General features: G+C 61.0%; 2 non-coding genes across 2 annotated transcripts; both read right to left on the bottom strand.

Annotated features, from left to right (window-relative positions):
* Positions 1–1,123: 1,123 nt before the first annotated feature.
* LOC142795552 (5.8S ribosomal RNA) lies at positions 1,124–1,276 on the bottom strand. The gene has a single exon (XR_012893113.1). It is a non-coding gene; the product is annotated as a 5.8S ribosomal RNA (ribosomal RNA).
* A 1,719-nt stretch (positions 1,277–2,995) lies between these two features.
* On the bottom strand, positions 2,996–4,810 carry LOC142795554 (small subunit ribosomal RNA). Its single transcript, XR_012893114.1, has one exon. It is a non-coding gene; the product is annotated as a small subunit ribosomal RNA (ribosomal RNA).
* Positions 4,811–12,500: the final 7,690 nt, after the last annotated feature.

The raw sequence follows: 12,500 nt of genomic DNA, 5'->3' as shown, positions 1-12,500 counted from the left end.
TGCACGACCGCGTGCGCTCGCCCTACCAAGTGCGCCCGCAACCCTGTACAGGGCCACTTCTTCACAAGGCTGGCAATCGGCTTCCCCGCTGCACGCGTGCGGCGCACAACCGGTGTGACGTGGAAGTGACGGGACACGTTCGTAAACCCATCGCGAACCGAGTACGACGCCCTACCAAGTGCGCCCGCAACCCTGTACAGGGTCACATCTTCACAAGGCTGGCAAGCGGCATTCCGCTGCGCGCGTGCGTCGTCCGAGCAGTTGCGTGATAAACGACCGTGTCGAAAGCCCAAACACCGCCGAGGCCAGTCGCCGCCGCCGCAAGGGCAGCCACGCAGCCTGGCGAGAGGCATCGTCTCGTGTAGCGTCGCCCCCGCCCCAACTGGAGTGGCCCAGTTTTTTGAACGGGACGGGAACTGCGAAGCACTTAGACCGACGGCGGACTACGACGAGAACGCCTTAAGCTTCGCCAACGTTTCGCCAACTCGTGCGGGAGACTTTTTCCGCTTCGCGGCAAGTCGTCGCGCCGTGCTCTCCGCATCAACCGCGTACGCAGCGAACCGCAAACGTCGGGCGCAGCCTCCTCACCTCCCTGCGCTTTGCGCGCGAACGTTCCCTGTTCGCGCGGCAAAGCCTGGAGGAGGCACGGCCCCGCAGCGTGTTCGAGCGCCCGGTCTACGGGACACCCTGCTTACTTCGAGGGCAACAAGCGCAACGCAAGGCTGCGATCTCGCGCACTTTGCGCACGGCTGGAGAAGCTTTGCTGGCCGGCTTTCGCTCCTCGTGTTTACCGTGCGTTAAAGTTGCGCGTCCGTGGCTCTCGCAGCTCTTGCGCGCCCGGTCGCAGAGAGGAGTACGCAACCTCGACCGCACTTTCCCTGCAGGCTTCCTTCCGACTCGAAGTCCTGCGGCGGTCTCAACGAGGTGCCACATCCTCAATGCAGTCGGTCGCCCCCGTTTCGGTTGGGCTCTGGCACGACGGTCGCCACCGTCTCGCCCTTGAGTGGCCGCTGTTGGCGCTCGCTGTGAGGTGTTCAGCGTGCTGTCCGTGTTGCCGACGCGGTCAAAACGAGTCGACGGCTCACGTTCCCTTGTGCGCCGAAGGCTCTCTTGATATGTGATCCGACCCTCAGACAGACGAAGCCAAGGGAAGACCCAAGGCCGCAATGTGCGTTCAAAGAATCAGTGCTCAGTGTGTCCTGCAATTCACACCAAGTCTCGCAGCTGGCTGCGTTCTTCATCGACCCGAGAACCGAGTGATCCACCGCTTAGAGTCGTGAAAAAGTGTTTGTTCAATTCCGTACAGTCAAAACCAAACGTTTCTGGCACTCGGCCAAACAGTGGCCAAGAAGGGCGCTTTTCAGCGCACGCTTGGACTCCAAAACTCTGCCGCGCCTTTTTCGGCTGCCGCAAATCGAGCAAACGGTGTGTTTCGGACGGCGTTTCGCTTTCGCTACTTGCGAGTGCTTTCGTGGTCCACCCCTCTATAAATACTCGGGAGGCGTCGAAGCCGGTTCTCCAAGCCGGACCCGTAGGTATCGTTGTGTGCTCGCTCTCATTGGCCCGCCTAACCAGAAAATGCCTGCGGTACACCCATTTGGATAAGAGTGCACGCAGATGCGGGCCTCGACGGCTACACATTTCCTCGGGCGGCCGCCTCCCGGCCTCCGTGGAGCGCGGGATGCACGGTCCCATCGACAAGCCTCTCCCGTTTTTACCGTGGCGTCGCGGTTCACCACGGCAGGCGGGTCGGTCTCCTCCGCATAAAAAGGGGGACCCCCGCTTTTTGTTCCACGAAATCGCACAAGCTTTTTTCGCATCCACGGTTTGCCACCGCACACCAAAATGCCGATCCGGCTGCCTACTTTAGCCAACAGGTGGAGCCAGGCGCGCCGTACTTGCGCGGCACTTCCCACGTCCACCGAAGTCGGTGCCAAGGACCACTTTCGGCGCCGGAGCCGCGTACGAGCCTACTCGAGGCGGAAGAACGAAGCCAGCAAGGGCCTGGCCGCAAGTGCGTTCAATTGTCGGGACGTCCAAGTCCCTCGTTCTTCCGTGCTTCCTCTTTCGGCAAGTCGTTGCGGCACCTTCCCAAAGCGCGCAGACCCGCTAATCGCGACGAGCGCGACGTGGCCGTGCCGCCTTTCCCTCGGCAGCAAGCAAAACGCCTGGCAACGTCGACGCTCCCCTAACCGCGATCTCGCACCGTGTTTCGTGTGGCGAATTCAAAAGCCGGCCGGCGCTGCTGCAACCATTACGGTCGGTACGCATACGCCGCGGAGGGCGGGACGGTCATCGGAGCGTGCGGTTCCTCCATCGAGTACTGCGCACCTCGGCCGTCGCATCGCCGTGCCATGACCGGCCGCGCGTCAACGCGAACCGGTGCCAGCGAGATCCCTCGCCTGCAAGAACCGACCGGCAGCCTCCGTCACCCGAGGACGCGGAGGCGCTTGCCGCGGACGGCGGGACGGTATGCACTGGTGCACAGCGGACCCGTCACATCGCCAGTTCCTTGACCGACCGCCGACGCTTGTGCCGTTCCTCTCGTACTTGGCAGTCGCCGCGCGATTGTCGGGTCTCGTTCTTGCACGCTCGAACGGTCGGGAGGGCACTCGGCTGGCGTTTCGGGAACGCGCAGCCTCGCCTTCTACCGACGTAACCACGACTCGCCGTTCGCGCTCCGCCGCTCCTGTTTACAGTACTAGGCGGTCCCGCAGCGGTCGGGTCGCGCATTTCGAGCGCTTCGAGCCACGGTGCAGTGGCGGGTCGAAAGCCGACCTATGAGTGCGTTGCGCCGTTTGTACCCGCGTCCGCCACCTGGCCGACCGTCCAAGGTCGCGGTGTTGGCGTCCGCTGGGCGCAACAATTTGTCACGGGGTGCCGCTCCACATTCAGGCAGCCCCGTGGGGAAAAGCCGACCCCGCGTCCAAACGGGGTCAGCGGCAGAAAGTGTCGGGCGCAGACGCAGCTGAGGCGCTCACCCTTCACAATCCGTTAATGATCCTTCCGCAGGTTCACCTACGGAAACCTTGTTACGACTTTTACTTCCTCTAAATGATCAAGTTTGGTCATCTTTCCAACAGACCGGCGCAACCGAAAGGCCGCGCCGGACATCGGTCCGAAGACCTCACTAAATCATTCAATCGGTAGTAGCGACGGGCGGTGTGTACAAAGGGCAGGGACGTAATCAACGCGAGCTTATGACTCGCGCTTACTGGGAATTCCTCGTTCAAGGGGAACAATTGCAAGCCCCTATCCCAATCACGAAAGAAGTTCCACGGGTTACCCAGTCTTTTCAGACAGGGATAAAGACACGCTGCTTCCTTCAGTGTAGCGCGCGTGCGGCCCCGGACATCTAAGGGCATCACAGACCTGTTATTGCTCTGTTTCGTGCGGCTAGGAGCCGCTTGTCCCTCTAAGAAGGTTGTAAGGTGCTGGGAACCCCGCACCTATTTAATAGGCTAGAGTCTCGTTCGTTATCGGAATTAACCAGACAAATCGCTCCACCAACTAAGAACGGCCATGCACCACCATCCACCGAATCAAGAAAGAGCTCTCAATCTGTCAATCCTCCCAGTGTCCGGGCCGGGTAAGTTTTCCCGTGTTGAGTCAAATTAAGCCGCAGGCTCCACTCCTGGTGGTGCCCTTCCGTCAATTCCTTTAAGTTTCAGCTTTGCAACCATACTTCCCCCGGAACCCAAATACTTTGGTTTCCCGGAAGCTGCCCGCCGAGTCATTTGAGTAACTCAGGCGGATCGCTGGTTGGCATCGTTTATGGTCAGAACTAGGGCGGTATCTGATCGCCTTCGAACCTCTGACTTTCGTTCTTGATCAATGAAAACATTCTTGGCAAATGCTTTCGCAGTAGTTCGTCTTGCGACGGTCCAAGAATTTCACCTCTAGCGCCGCAATACGAATGCCCCCGTCCGTCCCTCTTAATCATTACCTCGTATTCCAAAAACCAACAGAACAGAAACGAGGTCTTGTTCTATTATTCCATGCAAGTTTATTCAGGCGACTCGCCTGCGTTGAGCACTCTAATTTTTTCAAAGTAAAAGCACCGGCCATCTCGAGGCACACAATGAAGTGCACCAAGAAAGAACCGGCATGATGTTCAGTCCGAGCCGTCGCATCGGGTAGATGCACTACTCGTCTGGAACTGAGATCCAACTACGAGCTTTTTAACCGCAGCAGCTTTAGTATACGCTATTGGAGCTGGAATTACCGCGGCTGCTGGCACCAGACTTGCCCTCCAATTGATCCTCGTTAAAGGATTTAGAGTGTACTCATTTCAATTACGGGGCCTCAAAAGAGTCCCGTATTGTTATTTTTCGTCACTACCTCCCCGTGCCGGGAGTGGGTAATTTGCGCGCCTGCTGCCTTCCTTGGATGTGGTAGCCGTTTCTCAGGCTCCCTCTCCGGAATCGAACCCTGATTCTCCGTTACCCGTAACAACCATGGTAAGCAAGTAACCTACCATCGAAAGTTGATAAGGCAGACACTTGAAAGAAACGTCGCCGGCTCGTGGCCATGCGATCAGCACAAAGTTATCCAGAGTCACCACACAATACGGGCCGAAACCCGATCGATCTTGGTCTAATAAAAGCACCCGTTACCCAAAGGGCTCCAGGCTCACTGCATGTATTAGCTCTAGAATTGCCACAGTTATCCAAGTAGGAAGAAACGATCTAAGGAACCATAACTGATTTAATGAGCCATTCGCGGTTTCGCCTTATTTCGGCATGTACTTAGACATGCATGGCTTAATCTTTGAGACAAGCATATGATTACTGGCAGGATCAACCAGGTAATCGTTCGACTGCGCGTCCGTCCTCGCCTTCGGCGGGCCGGACGCAGTCTGTGTGCGGCGGAGGCCACCTTCAGGCGCCCCAACACGCTTATTTTGCACTCCGAGATGACGGCGTTCGAGCTCGCTACGGCACAACCTTCCCGAAAGACGAGTGGGAGCCGTGCGGCAAGAAGCACGTTCATGCTCGCTCTTTTTCGTTGCATCGACTCGGTCGCGCCGTGCGGGTTGCCCAAGCCCGCTGCACTGTCGGTGGACCGGCCGGAACTAGCAACGGAGCCGAGACTGCAAAGCCGCCAGACGACGGGTCACGCCCGCGTCTTCGGCGCTTTCGCATCTGAATCGCCCGAGGACGACACGGAACACACCTCGATATCGTGGTAAAACGGCACCGTCCGACAACCAGCCCCTAACGCATCAAGCGGATGAGGCTGCAGACGACTGCCGTGGATTCCCCTGGAGCAGACCCGAGGACACGCTTGACGAGGCCGAAGCCCGCCGCATATCAGACACCCGGTCGCTTTCGCGTACGCCGCTCACGAGAACCCCCACATAATAGCAGCGATAAGTACCCAGACCTCCTTGGGCACTAATACGAGCGTACTCGAGAAAATTTCACCGCGGGTGTGCCCCGAAACGTGTGGCACGTTGAGCGTGCCACAAGTCTACGTCGCTCTCAAACCCGCCGAGGTCGTAGAATTTGCGACCCTACTCACGAAATTCCCACCGAGGATACGGCCGCAAACGTACCGCACCTTGGGTAGGCCACGAGTTTGTGCAACACTACGCTGACGGCACAGCACCGAGGTCGTGCGCGCACGCACGGGAAAATTCCGCCGCGGTTTCTGCCGAAAACGTGAGGCACCACGACTCTCCGCAAGTTCGCGTCGACTGCGAAAGACCGAAGTCGTGAACGACGTGTCCGCTACTCGCCGCCGACACGCTGGACACCAAACGTACAACGACTCGACGGCGTCGTAGAGGCCCACGACGCGGTTTTCCTTAACGACGTCTCGGCGTGGCACCGACAGGTTAGAACGGCCGACCAACGTTCCCTGTCCGCCGTTCGGCTCAGTCGAAGGGCTCGGCGACTTCGGCAACGCTGCGAAGCCGCACGGTGACGCACGCCATGTCCCCATTTTTTTTTTTCTTTCTGCGTCTGCCGGGGTGCCCCTATAATAGCAGCGATAAGCACCCAGACCGCCGTGGGTCGCTCGCCCCGGCTGACGTGGTTTTTCGTACTCCTGCGGCGGTCGCCGTCAAGCACGTCCAAATACGCTACTTTCGTGGGCGCATTCACGCTCTTTCGCTTCGCCGGAGTGCCAGCACTCACTCTGCCAAAAACGGCGAACATCCGAGCGGCGGTTCCCACTTTTGCGTCGGCGTCGCAAACCCCGCCCCGGCAGACGAGGTTTGCCGTACTCGTGCGACGGTGGCCGGCGGGCACGTCGAAAGACGCCGATATCGTGCGCGAATTGGCGCACCTTGGCTTCACCGGAGTGCCGCCACTGACTCCTCCAAAAACGGCGAAGATCCGAGCGGCGCTTCCCACTTTCGCATCGGCGTCCCGAACTCCGCCCCGGCTGACGCGGTTTACCGTACTCGTGCGACGGTCGCCGGCGAGCACGTGGAAAGACGCCGATATCGTGCCCGAATCGGCTCCGTTCGGCTTCGCCGGAGTGCCAGCACTGGCTCGGCGAAAGACGACGAACATCCGAGCGACGGTTCTCACTATTGCGTACGCGTCGCAAACCCCGCCCCGGCAGACGCACTTTGCCGTACTCGTGCGACGGTCGCCGGCGAGCACGTAGAAAGACGCCGATATCGTGCCGGAATCGGCCCCGTTTGGCTTCGCCGGAGTGCCAGCACTCACTCGGCCACAAACGGCGAACATCCGAGCGGCGGTTCCCACTTAGCCGTCGGCGTCCCGAACTCCGCCCCGGCAGACGCGGTTGCCGAGCTCGTGCGACTAGCGACCGCGAAGCCGTCTCGCGACGCCGCTTTCGTGCGCGGCTCCCACTGCGACCTGGGTCACCCGAGGTCGACGAGCAAAAAAGAATGTCGAAAAAAAATTTTTTTTTTTTTTGCGTCTGCCGGGGTGCCCCTATAATAGCAGCGATAAGCACCCAGACCGCCATGGGTCGCTCGCCCCGGCTGACGTGGTTTTTCGTTTTCCTGCGGTGGTCGTCGTCAAGCACGTCCAAACACGCCACTTTCGTGGGCGCATTCGCGCTCTTTCGCTTCGCCGGAGTGCCAGCACTCACTCTGCCAAAAACGGCGAACATCCTAGTGGCGGTTCCCACTTTTGCGTCGGCGTCGCCAACCCCGCCCCGGCATACGCGGTTTGCCGTACTCGTGCGGCGGTGGCCGGCGGGCACGTCGAAAGACACCGATATCGTGCGCGAGTCGATGCTTCTTGGTCTCGCAGGAGGGCCGCCACTCACTCCTGCAAAAACGGCGAAGATCCGAGCGGCGCTTCCCACTTTTTCGTCGGCATCGCAAACCTCGCCCCGGCAGACGCGCTTTGCCGTACTCGTGCGACGGTCGCCGGCGAGCACGTCGAAATACGCCGATATCGTGCCCGAATCGGCCCCGTTTCGCTTCGCCGGAGTGCCAGCACTCACTCGGCCAAAAACGGCGAACATCCGAGCAGCGGTACCCACTTAGCCGTCGGCATCCCGAACTCCGCGCCGGCTGACGCGGTTGCCGAGCTCGTGCGACTAGCGACCGCGAACGCGTCTCGCGACGCCGCTTTCGTGCGCGGCTCCCATTGCGACCTGGGTTACCCGAGCTCGACCAGCAAAAAAGAAGGTCGAAAAAAAATTTTTTTTTTCTGCGTCTGCCGGGGTGCCCCTATAATAGCAGCGATAAGCACCCAGACCGCCGTGGGTCGCTCGCCCCGGCTGACGTGGTTTTTCGTACTCCTGCAGCGGTCGCCGTCAAGCACGTCCAAATACGCCACTTTCGTGGGCGCTTTCGCGCTCTTTCGCGTCGCCGGTGTGCCAGCACTCACTCTGCCAAAAACGGCGAACATCCTAGTGGCGGTTCCCACTTTTGCGTCGGCGTCGCCAACCCCGCCCCGGCATACGCGGTTTGCCGTACTCGTGCGGCGGTGGCCGGCGGGCACGTCGAAAGACACCGATATCGTGCGCGAGTCGATGCTTCTTGGTCTCGCAGGAGGGCCGCCACTCACTCCTGCAAAAACGGCGAAGATCCGAGCGGCGCTTCCCACTTTTTCGTCGGCATCGCAAACCTCGCCCCGGCAGACGCGCTTTGCCGTACTCGTGCGACGGTCGCCGGCGAGCACGTCGAAATACGCCGATATCGTGCCCGAATCGGCCCCGTTTCGCTTCGCCGGAGTGCCAGCACTCACTCGGCCAAAAACGGCGAACATCCGAGCAGCGGTACCCACTTAGCCGTCGGCATCCCGAACTCCGCGCCGGCTGACGCGGTTGCCGAGCTCGTGCGACTAGCGACCGCGAACGCGTCTCGCGACGCCGCTTTCGTGCGCGGCTCCCATTGCGACCTGGGTTACCCGAGCTCGACCAGCAAAAAAGAAGGTCGAAAAAAAATTTTTTTTTTCTGCGTCTGCCGGGGTGCCCCTATAATAGCAGCGATAAGCACCCAGACCGCCGTGGGTCGCTCGCCCCGGCTGACGTGGTTTTTCGTACTCCTGCAGCGGTCGCCGTCAAGCACGTCCAAATACGCCACTTTCGTGGGCGCTTTCGCGCTCTTTCGCGTCGCCGGTGTGCCAGCACTCACTCTGCCAAAAACGGCCAACATCCGAGCGGCGGTTCCCACTTTTGCGTCGGCGTCGTAAACCCCGCCCCGGCAGACGCGGTTTGCCCTACTCGTTCGACGGTCGCCGGCGAGCGCGTCGAAAGACGCCGATATCGTGCGCTAATTGGCGCTCCTTGGCTTCTCCGGAGTGCCGCCACTCACTCCTCCAAAAACGGCGAAGATCCGAGCGGCGTTCTCCACTTTCGCATCGGCGTCCCGAACTCCGCCCGGGCTGACGCGGTTTACCGTACTCGTGCGACGGTCGCCGCCGGGCACGTCGAAAGACGCCGATATCGTGCCGTAATCGGCCCCGTTTGGCTTCGCCCGAGTGCCAGCACTCACTCGGCCAAAAACGGCGAACATCCGAGCAGCGTTTCCCACTTTCGCATCGGCGTCCCGAAGCCCGCCCCGGCAGACGCGGTTTGCCCTACTCGAGCGACGGTCGCCGGCGATCACGTCGAAAGGCGCCGAATTCGTGCACGAATCGATGCTTCTTGGTCTCGCAGGAGGGCCGCCACTCACTCCTGCAAAAACGGCGAAGATCCGAGTTGCGCTTCCCACTTTTTCGTCGGCGTCCCGAACTACGCCCCGGCTGACGCGGTTTACCGTACTCGTGCGACGGTCGCCGGCGGGCACTTCAAAATACGCCGATTTCGTGGGCGCATTCACGCTGTTTCGCTTCCCCGGAGTGCCAACACTCACTCTGCCGAAAGCGGCGATCATCCGAGCGGCGGTTCCCACTTTTGCGTCGGCTTCGCAAACGGCGCCCCGGCAGACGCGCTCGTGCGACGTACTCGTGCGACGGTCGCCGGCGAGCACGTCGAAAGACGCCGATATCGTGCTCGAATCGACCCCGTTTCGCTTCGCCGGAGTGCTGCCAGTCACGGCGCAGAAAACGGCGAACAAGTGTTTTTTTTTTTTTTTTCCTAGAATTTGTGTTATAGAAGGCACATTTGATATCGGACGATAATTTTCAACTTTATCACGCGCACCGATTTTCGTGTAGAGGTTTGCAAGTTTATGGGAATTTCTCCACTTGGAATAATGCGATTTAGTAGTACTACGAGAACTTCATGGATGTACTCAAGGGTACGGGGCAAGTCAGTTACGTCAACACCTGCAGATTTTTTACACTTCAAACTGAAAATTGTTGGTTGTGAGTCCTCGTGTGATATTAAAGGCCGATTCGCTAACACATAGAACAAAGAAAGAAAGGAAGAAAAAACGCCCGCGCTCGCTCAAGAAACCTGGGTTCGCAACAAGTGGCAACAACAAGCAACCGAGCGAGTGCGCCAAAACCCGTGGCGGCCGAACAAACGCGAAGTCCCAACCGCGTCAGCCGGGGCGGCACGGGACAGGAAAAATCACTTCAGCCGGGGCGGCGGGGCACCGAATAAACCTCGTCACCTCGTCGCAGGATAAAAGAGGAAACAAAAAGTCTAAACAGCGTCTGCTGGAGCGAATGCGTAATAAAACAACAACAACAACAAAAAAAAAACACCCGCGCTCAAGAAGTCTGCAATCCTCACAAAAGGCGACTGTGACCGAGCAGCGTCAGCCGGGGCCGTGCGGAAACGGAAAAACCGCGACTACCGGGGCGTCGAGGCACCGAAAAATCCACTTCAGCCGCGGCGAAAAAAAAAACAAAAAGAAAGACGGAGGGGGGGGGGGAACCACGTCTGCCGGGGCGAAGGAAAAAAAAAAACGCGTCTGCCGGGGCGAGCCCGGGTGCGGCACCACCGGGAAAACTGTGGCAAACAGACATGGCGATCGAGTGAGTGGGCCGCCAGCCAGGCTCAGCCAAAAAGTGCAAAGTCCGAACTGCGTCAGCCGGGGCGGCAAAAACCGCGTCAGCCGGGGCGGCGCAAAAAACCGCGTCTGCCGGGGCGGCACGAAACCGCGTCAGCCGGGGCGGGGCGAAAACTGCGTCAGCCGGGGCGAAAAGAAAAAAAAAAACGCGTCTGCCGGGGCAAGCCCGGGTGCGGCACCACCGGGAAAACTGTGGCAAACAGACATGGCGATCGAGTGAGTGGGCCGCCAGCCAGGCACAGCCGAAAAGTGCAAAGTCCGAACCGTGTCAGCCGGGGCGACGCAAAAACCGCGTCAGCCGGGGCGGCGCGAAAACCGCGTCAGCCGGGGCGGCACGAAACCGCGTCAGCCGGGGCGGCGCGAAAACTGCGTCAGCCGGGGCGGCGCGAAAACCTCGTCAGCCGGGGCGAGCGAAAAGGGGGGGGGGGGAACCACGTCTGCCGGGGCGAAAGAAAAAAAAAACGCGTCTGCCGGGGCGAGCCCGGGTGCGGCACCACCGGGAAGACTGTGGCAAACAGACATGGCGATCGAGTGAGTGGGCCGCCAGCCAGGCTCAGCCCAAAAAGTGCCAAGTCCGAACTGCGTCAGCCGGGGCGGCAAAAACCGCGTCAGCCGGGGCGGCGCGAAAACCGCGTCTGCCGGGGCGGCGCGAAAACTGCGTCAGCCGGGGCGAGCCCGGGTGCGGCACCACCGGGAAAACTGTGGCTAACAGACATGGCGATCGAGTGAGTGGGCCACCAGCCAGGCTCAGCCAAAAAGTGCCAAGTCCGAACTGCGTCAGCCGGGGCGGCAAAAACCGCGTCAGCCGGGGCGGCGCAAAAAAACCGCGTCTGCCGGGGCGGCACGAAACCGCGTCAGCCGGGGCGGCGCGAAAACTGCGTCAGCCGGGGCGAAAGAAAAAAAAAAACGCGTCTGCCGGGGCGAGCCCGGGTGCGGCACCACCGGGAAAACTGTGGCAAACAGACATGGCGATCGAGTGAGTGGGCCGCCAGCCAGGCACAGCCGAAAAGTGCTAAGTCCGAACTGCGTCTGCCGGGGCGGCACGAAACCGCGTCAGCCGGGGCGGCGCGAAAACCGCGTCTGCCGGGGCGGCACGAAACCGCGTCAGCCGGGGCGGCGCGAAAACTGCGTCAGCCGGGGCGAGCCCGGGTGCGGCACCACCGGGAAAACTGTGGCAAACAGACATGGCGATCGAGTGAGTGGGCCGCCAGCCAGGCACAGCCGAAAAGTGCTAAGTCCGAACTGCGTCTGCCGGGGCGGCACGAAACCGCGTCAGCCGGGGCGGCGCGAAAACCGCGTCTGCCGGGGCGGCACGAAACCGCGTCAGCCGGGGCGGCGCGAAAACTGCGTCAGCCGGGGCGAGCCCGGGTGCGGCACCACCGGGAAAACTGTGGCAAACAGACATGGCGATCGAGTGAGTGGGCCGCCAGCCAGGCACAGCCGAAAAGTGCTAAGTCCGAACTGCGTCAGCCGGGGCGGCAAAAACCGCGTCAGCCGGGGCGGCGCAAAAAACCGCGTCTGCCGGGGCGGCACGAAACCGCGTCAGCCGGGGCGGCGCGAAAACTGCGTCAGCCGGGGCGAAAGAAAAAAAAAAAACGCGTCTGCCGGGGCGAGCCCGGGTGCGGCACCACCGGGAAAACTGTGGCAAACAGACATGGCGATCGAGTGAGTGGGCCGCCAGCCAGGCACAGCCGAAAAGTGCTAAGTCCGAACTGCGTCTGCCGGGGCGGCACGAAACCGCGTCAGCCGGGGCGGCGCGAAAACCGCGTCTGCCGGGGCGGCACGAAACCGCGTCAGCCGGGGCGGCGCGAAAACTGCGTCAGCCGGGGCGAGCCCGGGTGCGGCACCACCGGGAAAACTGTGGCAAACAGACATGGCGATCGAGTGAGTGGGCCGCCAGCCAGGCACAGCCGAAAAGTGCTAAGTCCGAACTGCGTCTGCCGGGGCGGCACGAAACCGCGTCAGCCGGGGCGGCGCGAAAACTGCGTCAGCCGGGGCGAGCCCGGGTGCGGCACCACCGGGAAAACTGTGGCAAACAGACATGGCGATCGAGTGAGTGGGCCGCCAGCCAGGCACAGCCGAAAAGTGCTAAGTCCGAACTGCG

Source organism: Rhipicephalus microplus, unplaced genomic scaffold, assembly GCF_043290135.1.
Source record: "Rhipicephalus microplus isolate Deutch F79 unplaced genomic scaffold, USDA_Rmic scaffold_729, whole genome shotgun sequence".
Classification (NCBI taxonomy): domain Eukaryota; kingdom Metazoa; phylum Arthropoda; class Arachnida; order Ixodida; family Ixodidae; genus Rhipicephalus; species Rhipicephalus microplus.
The sequence above is the reverse complement of the archived record's forward strand: the minus strand, read 5'-3'. Positions and strand labels throughout refer to the sequence as shown.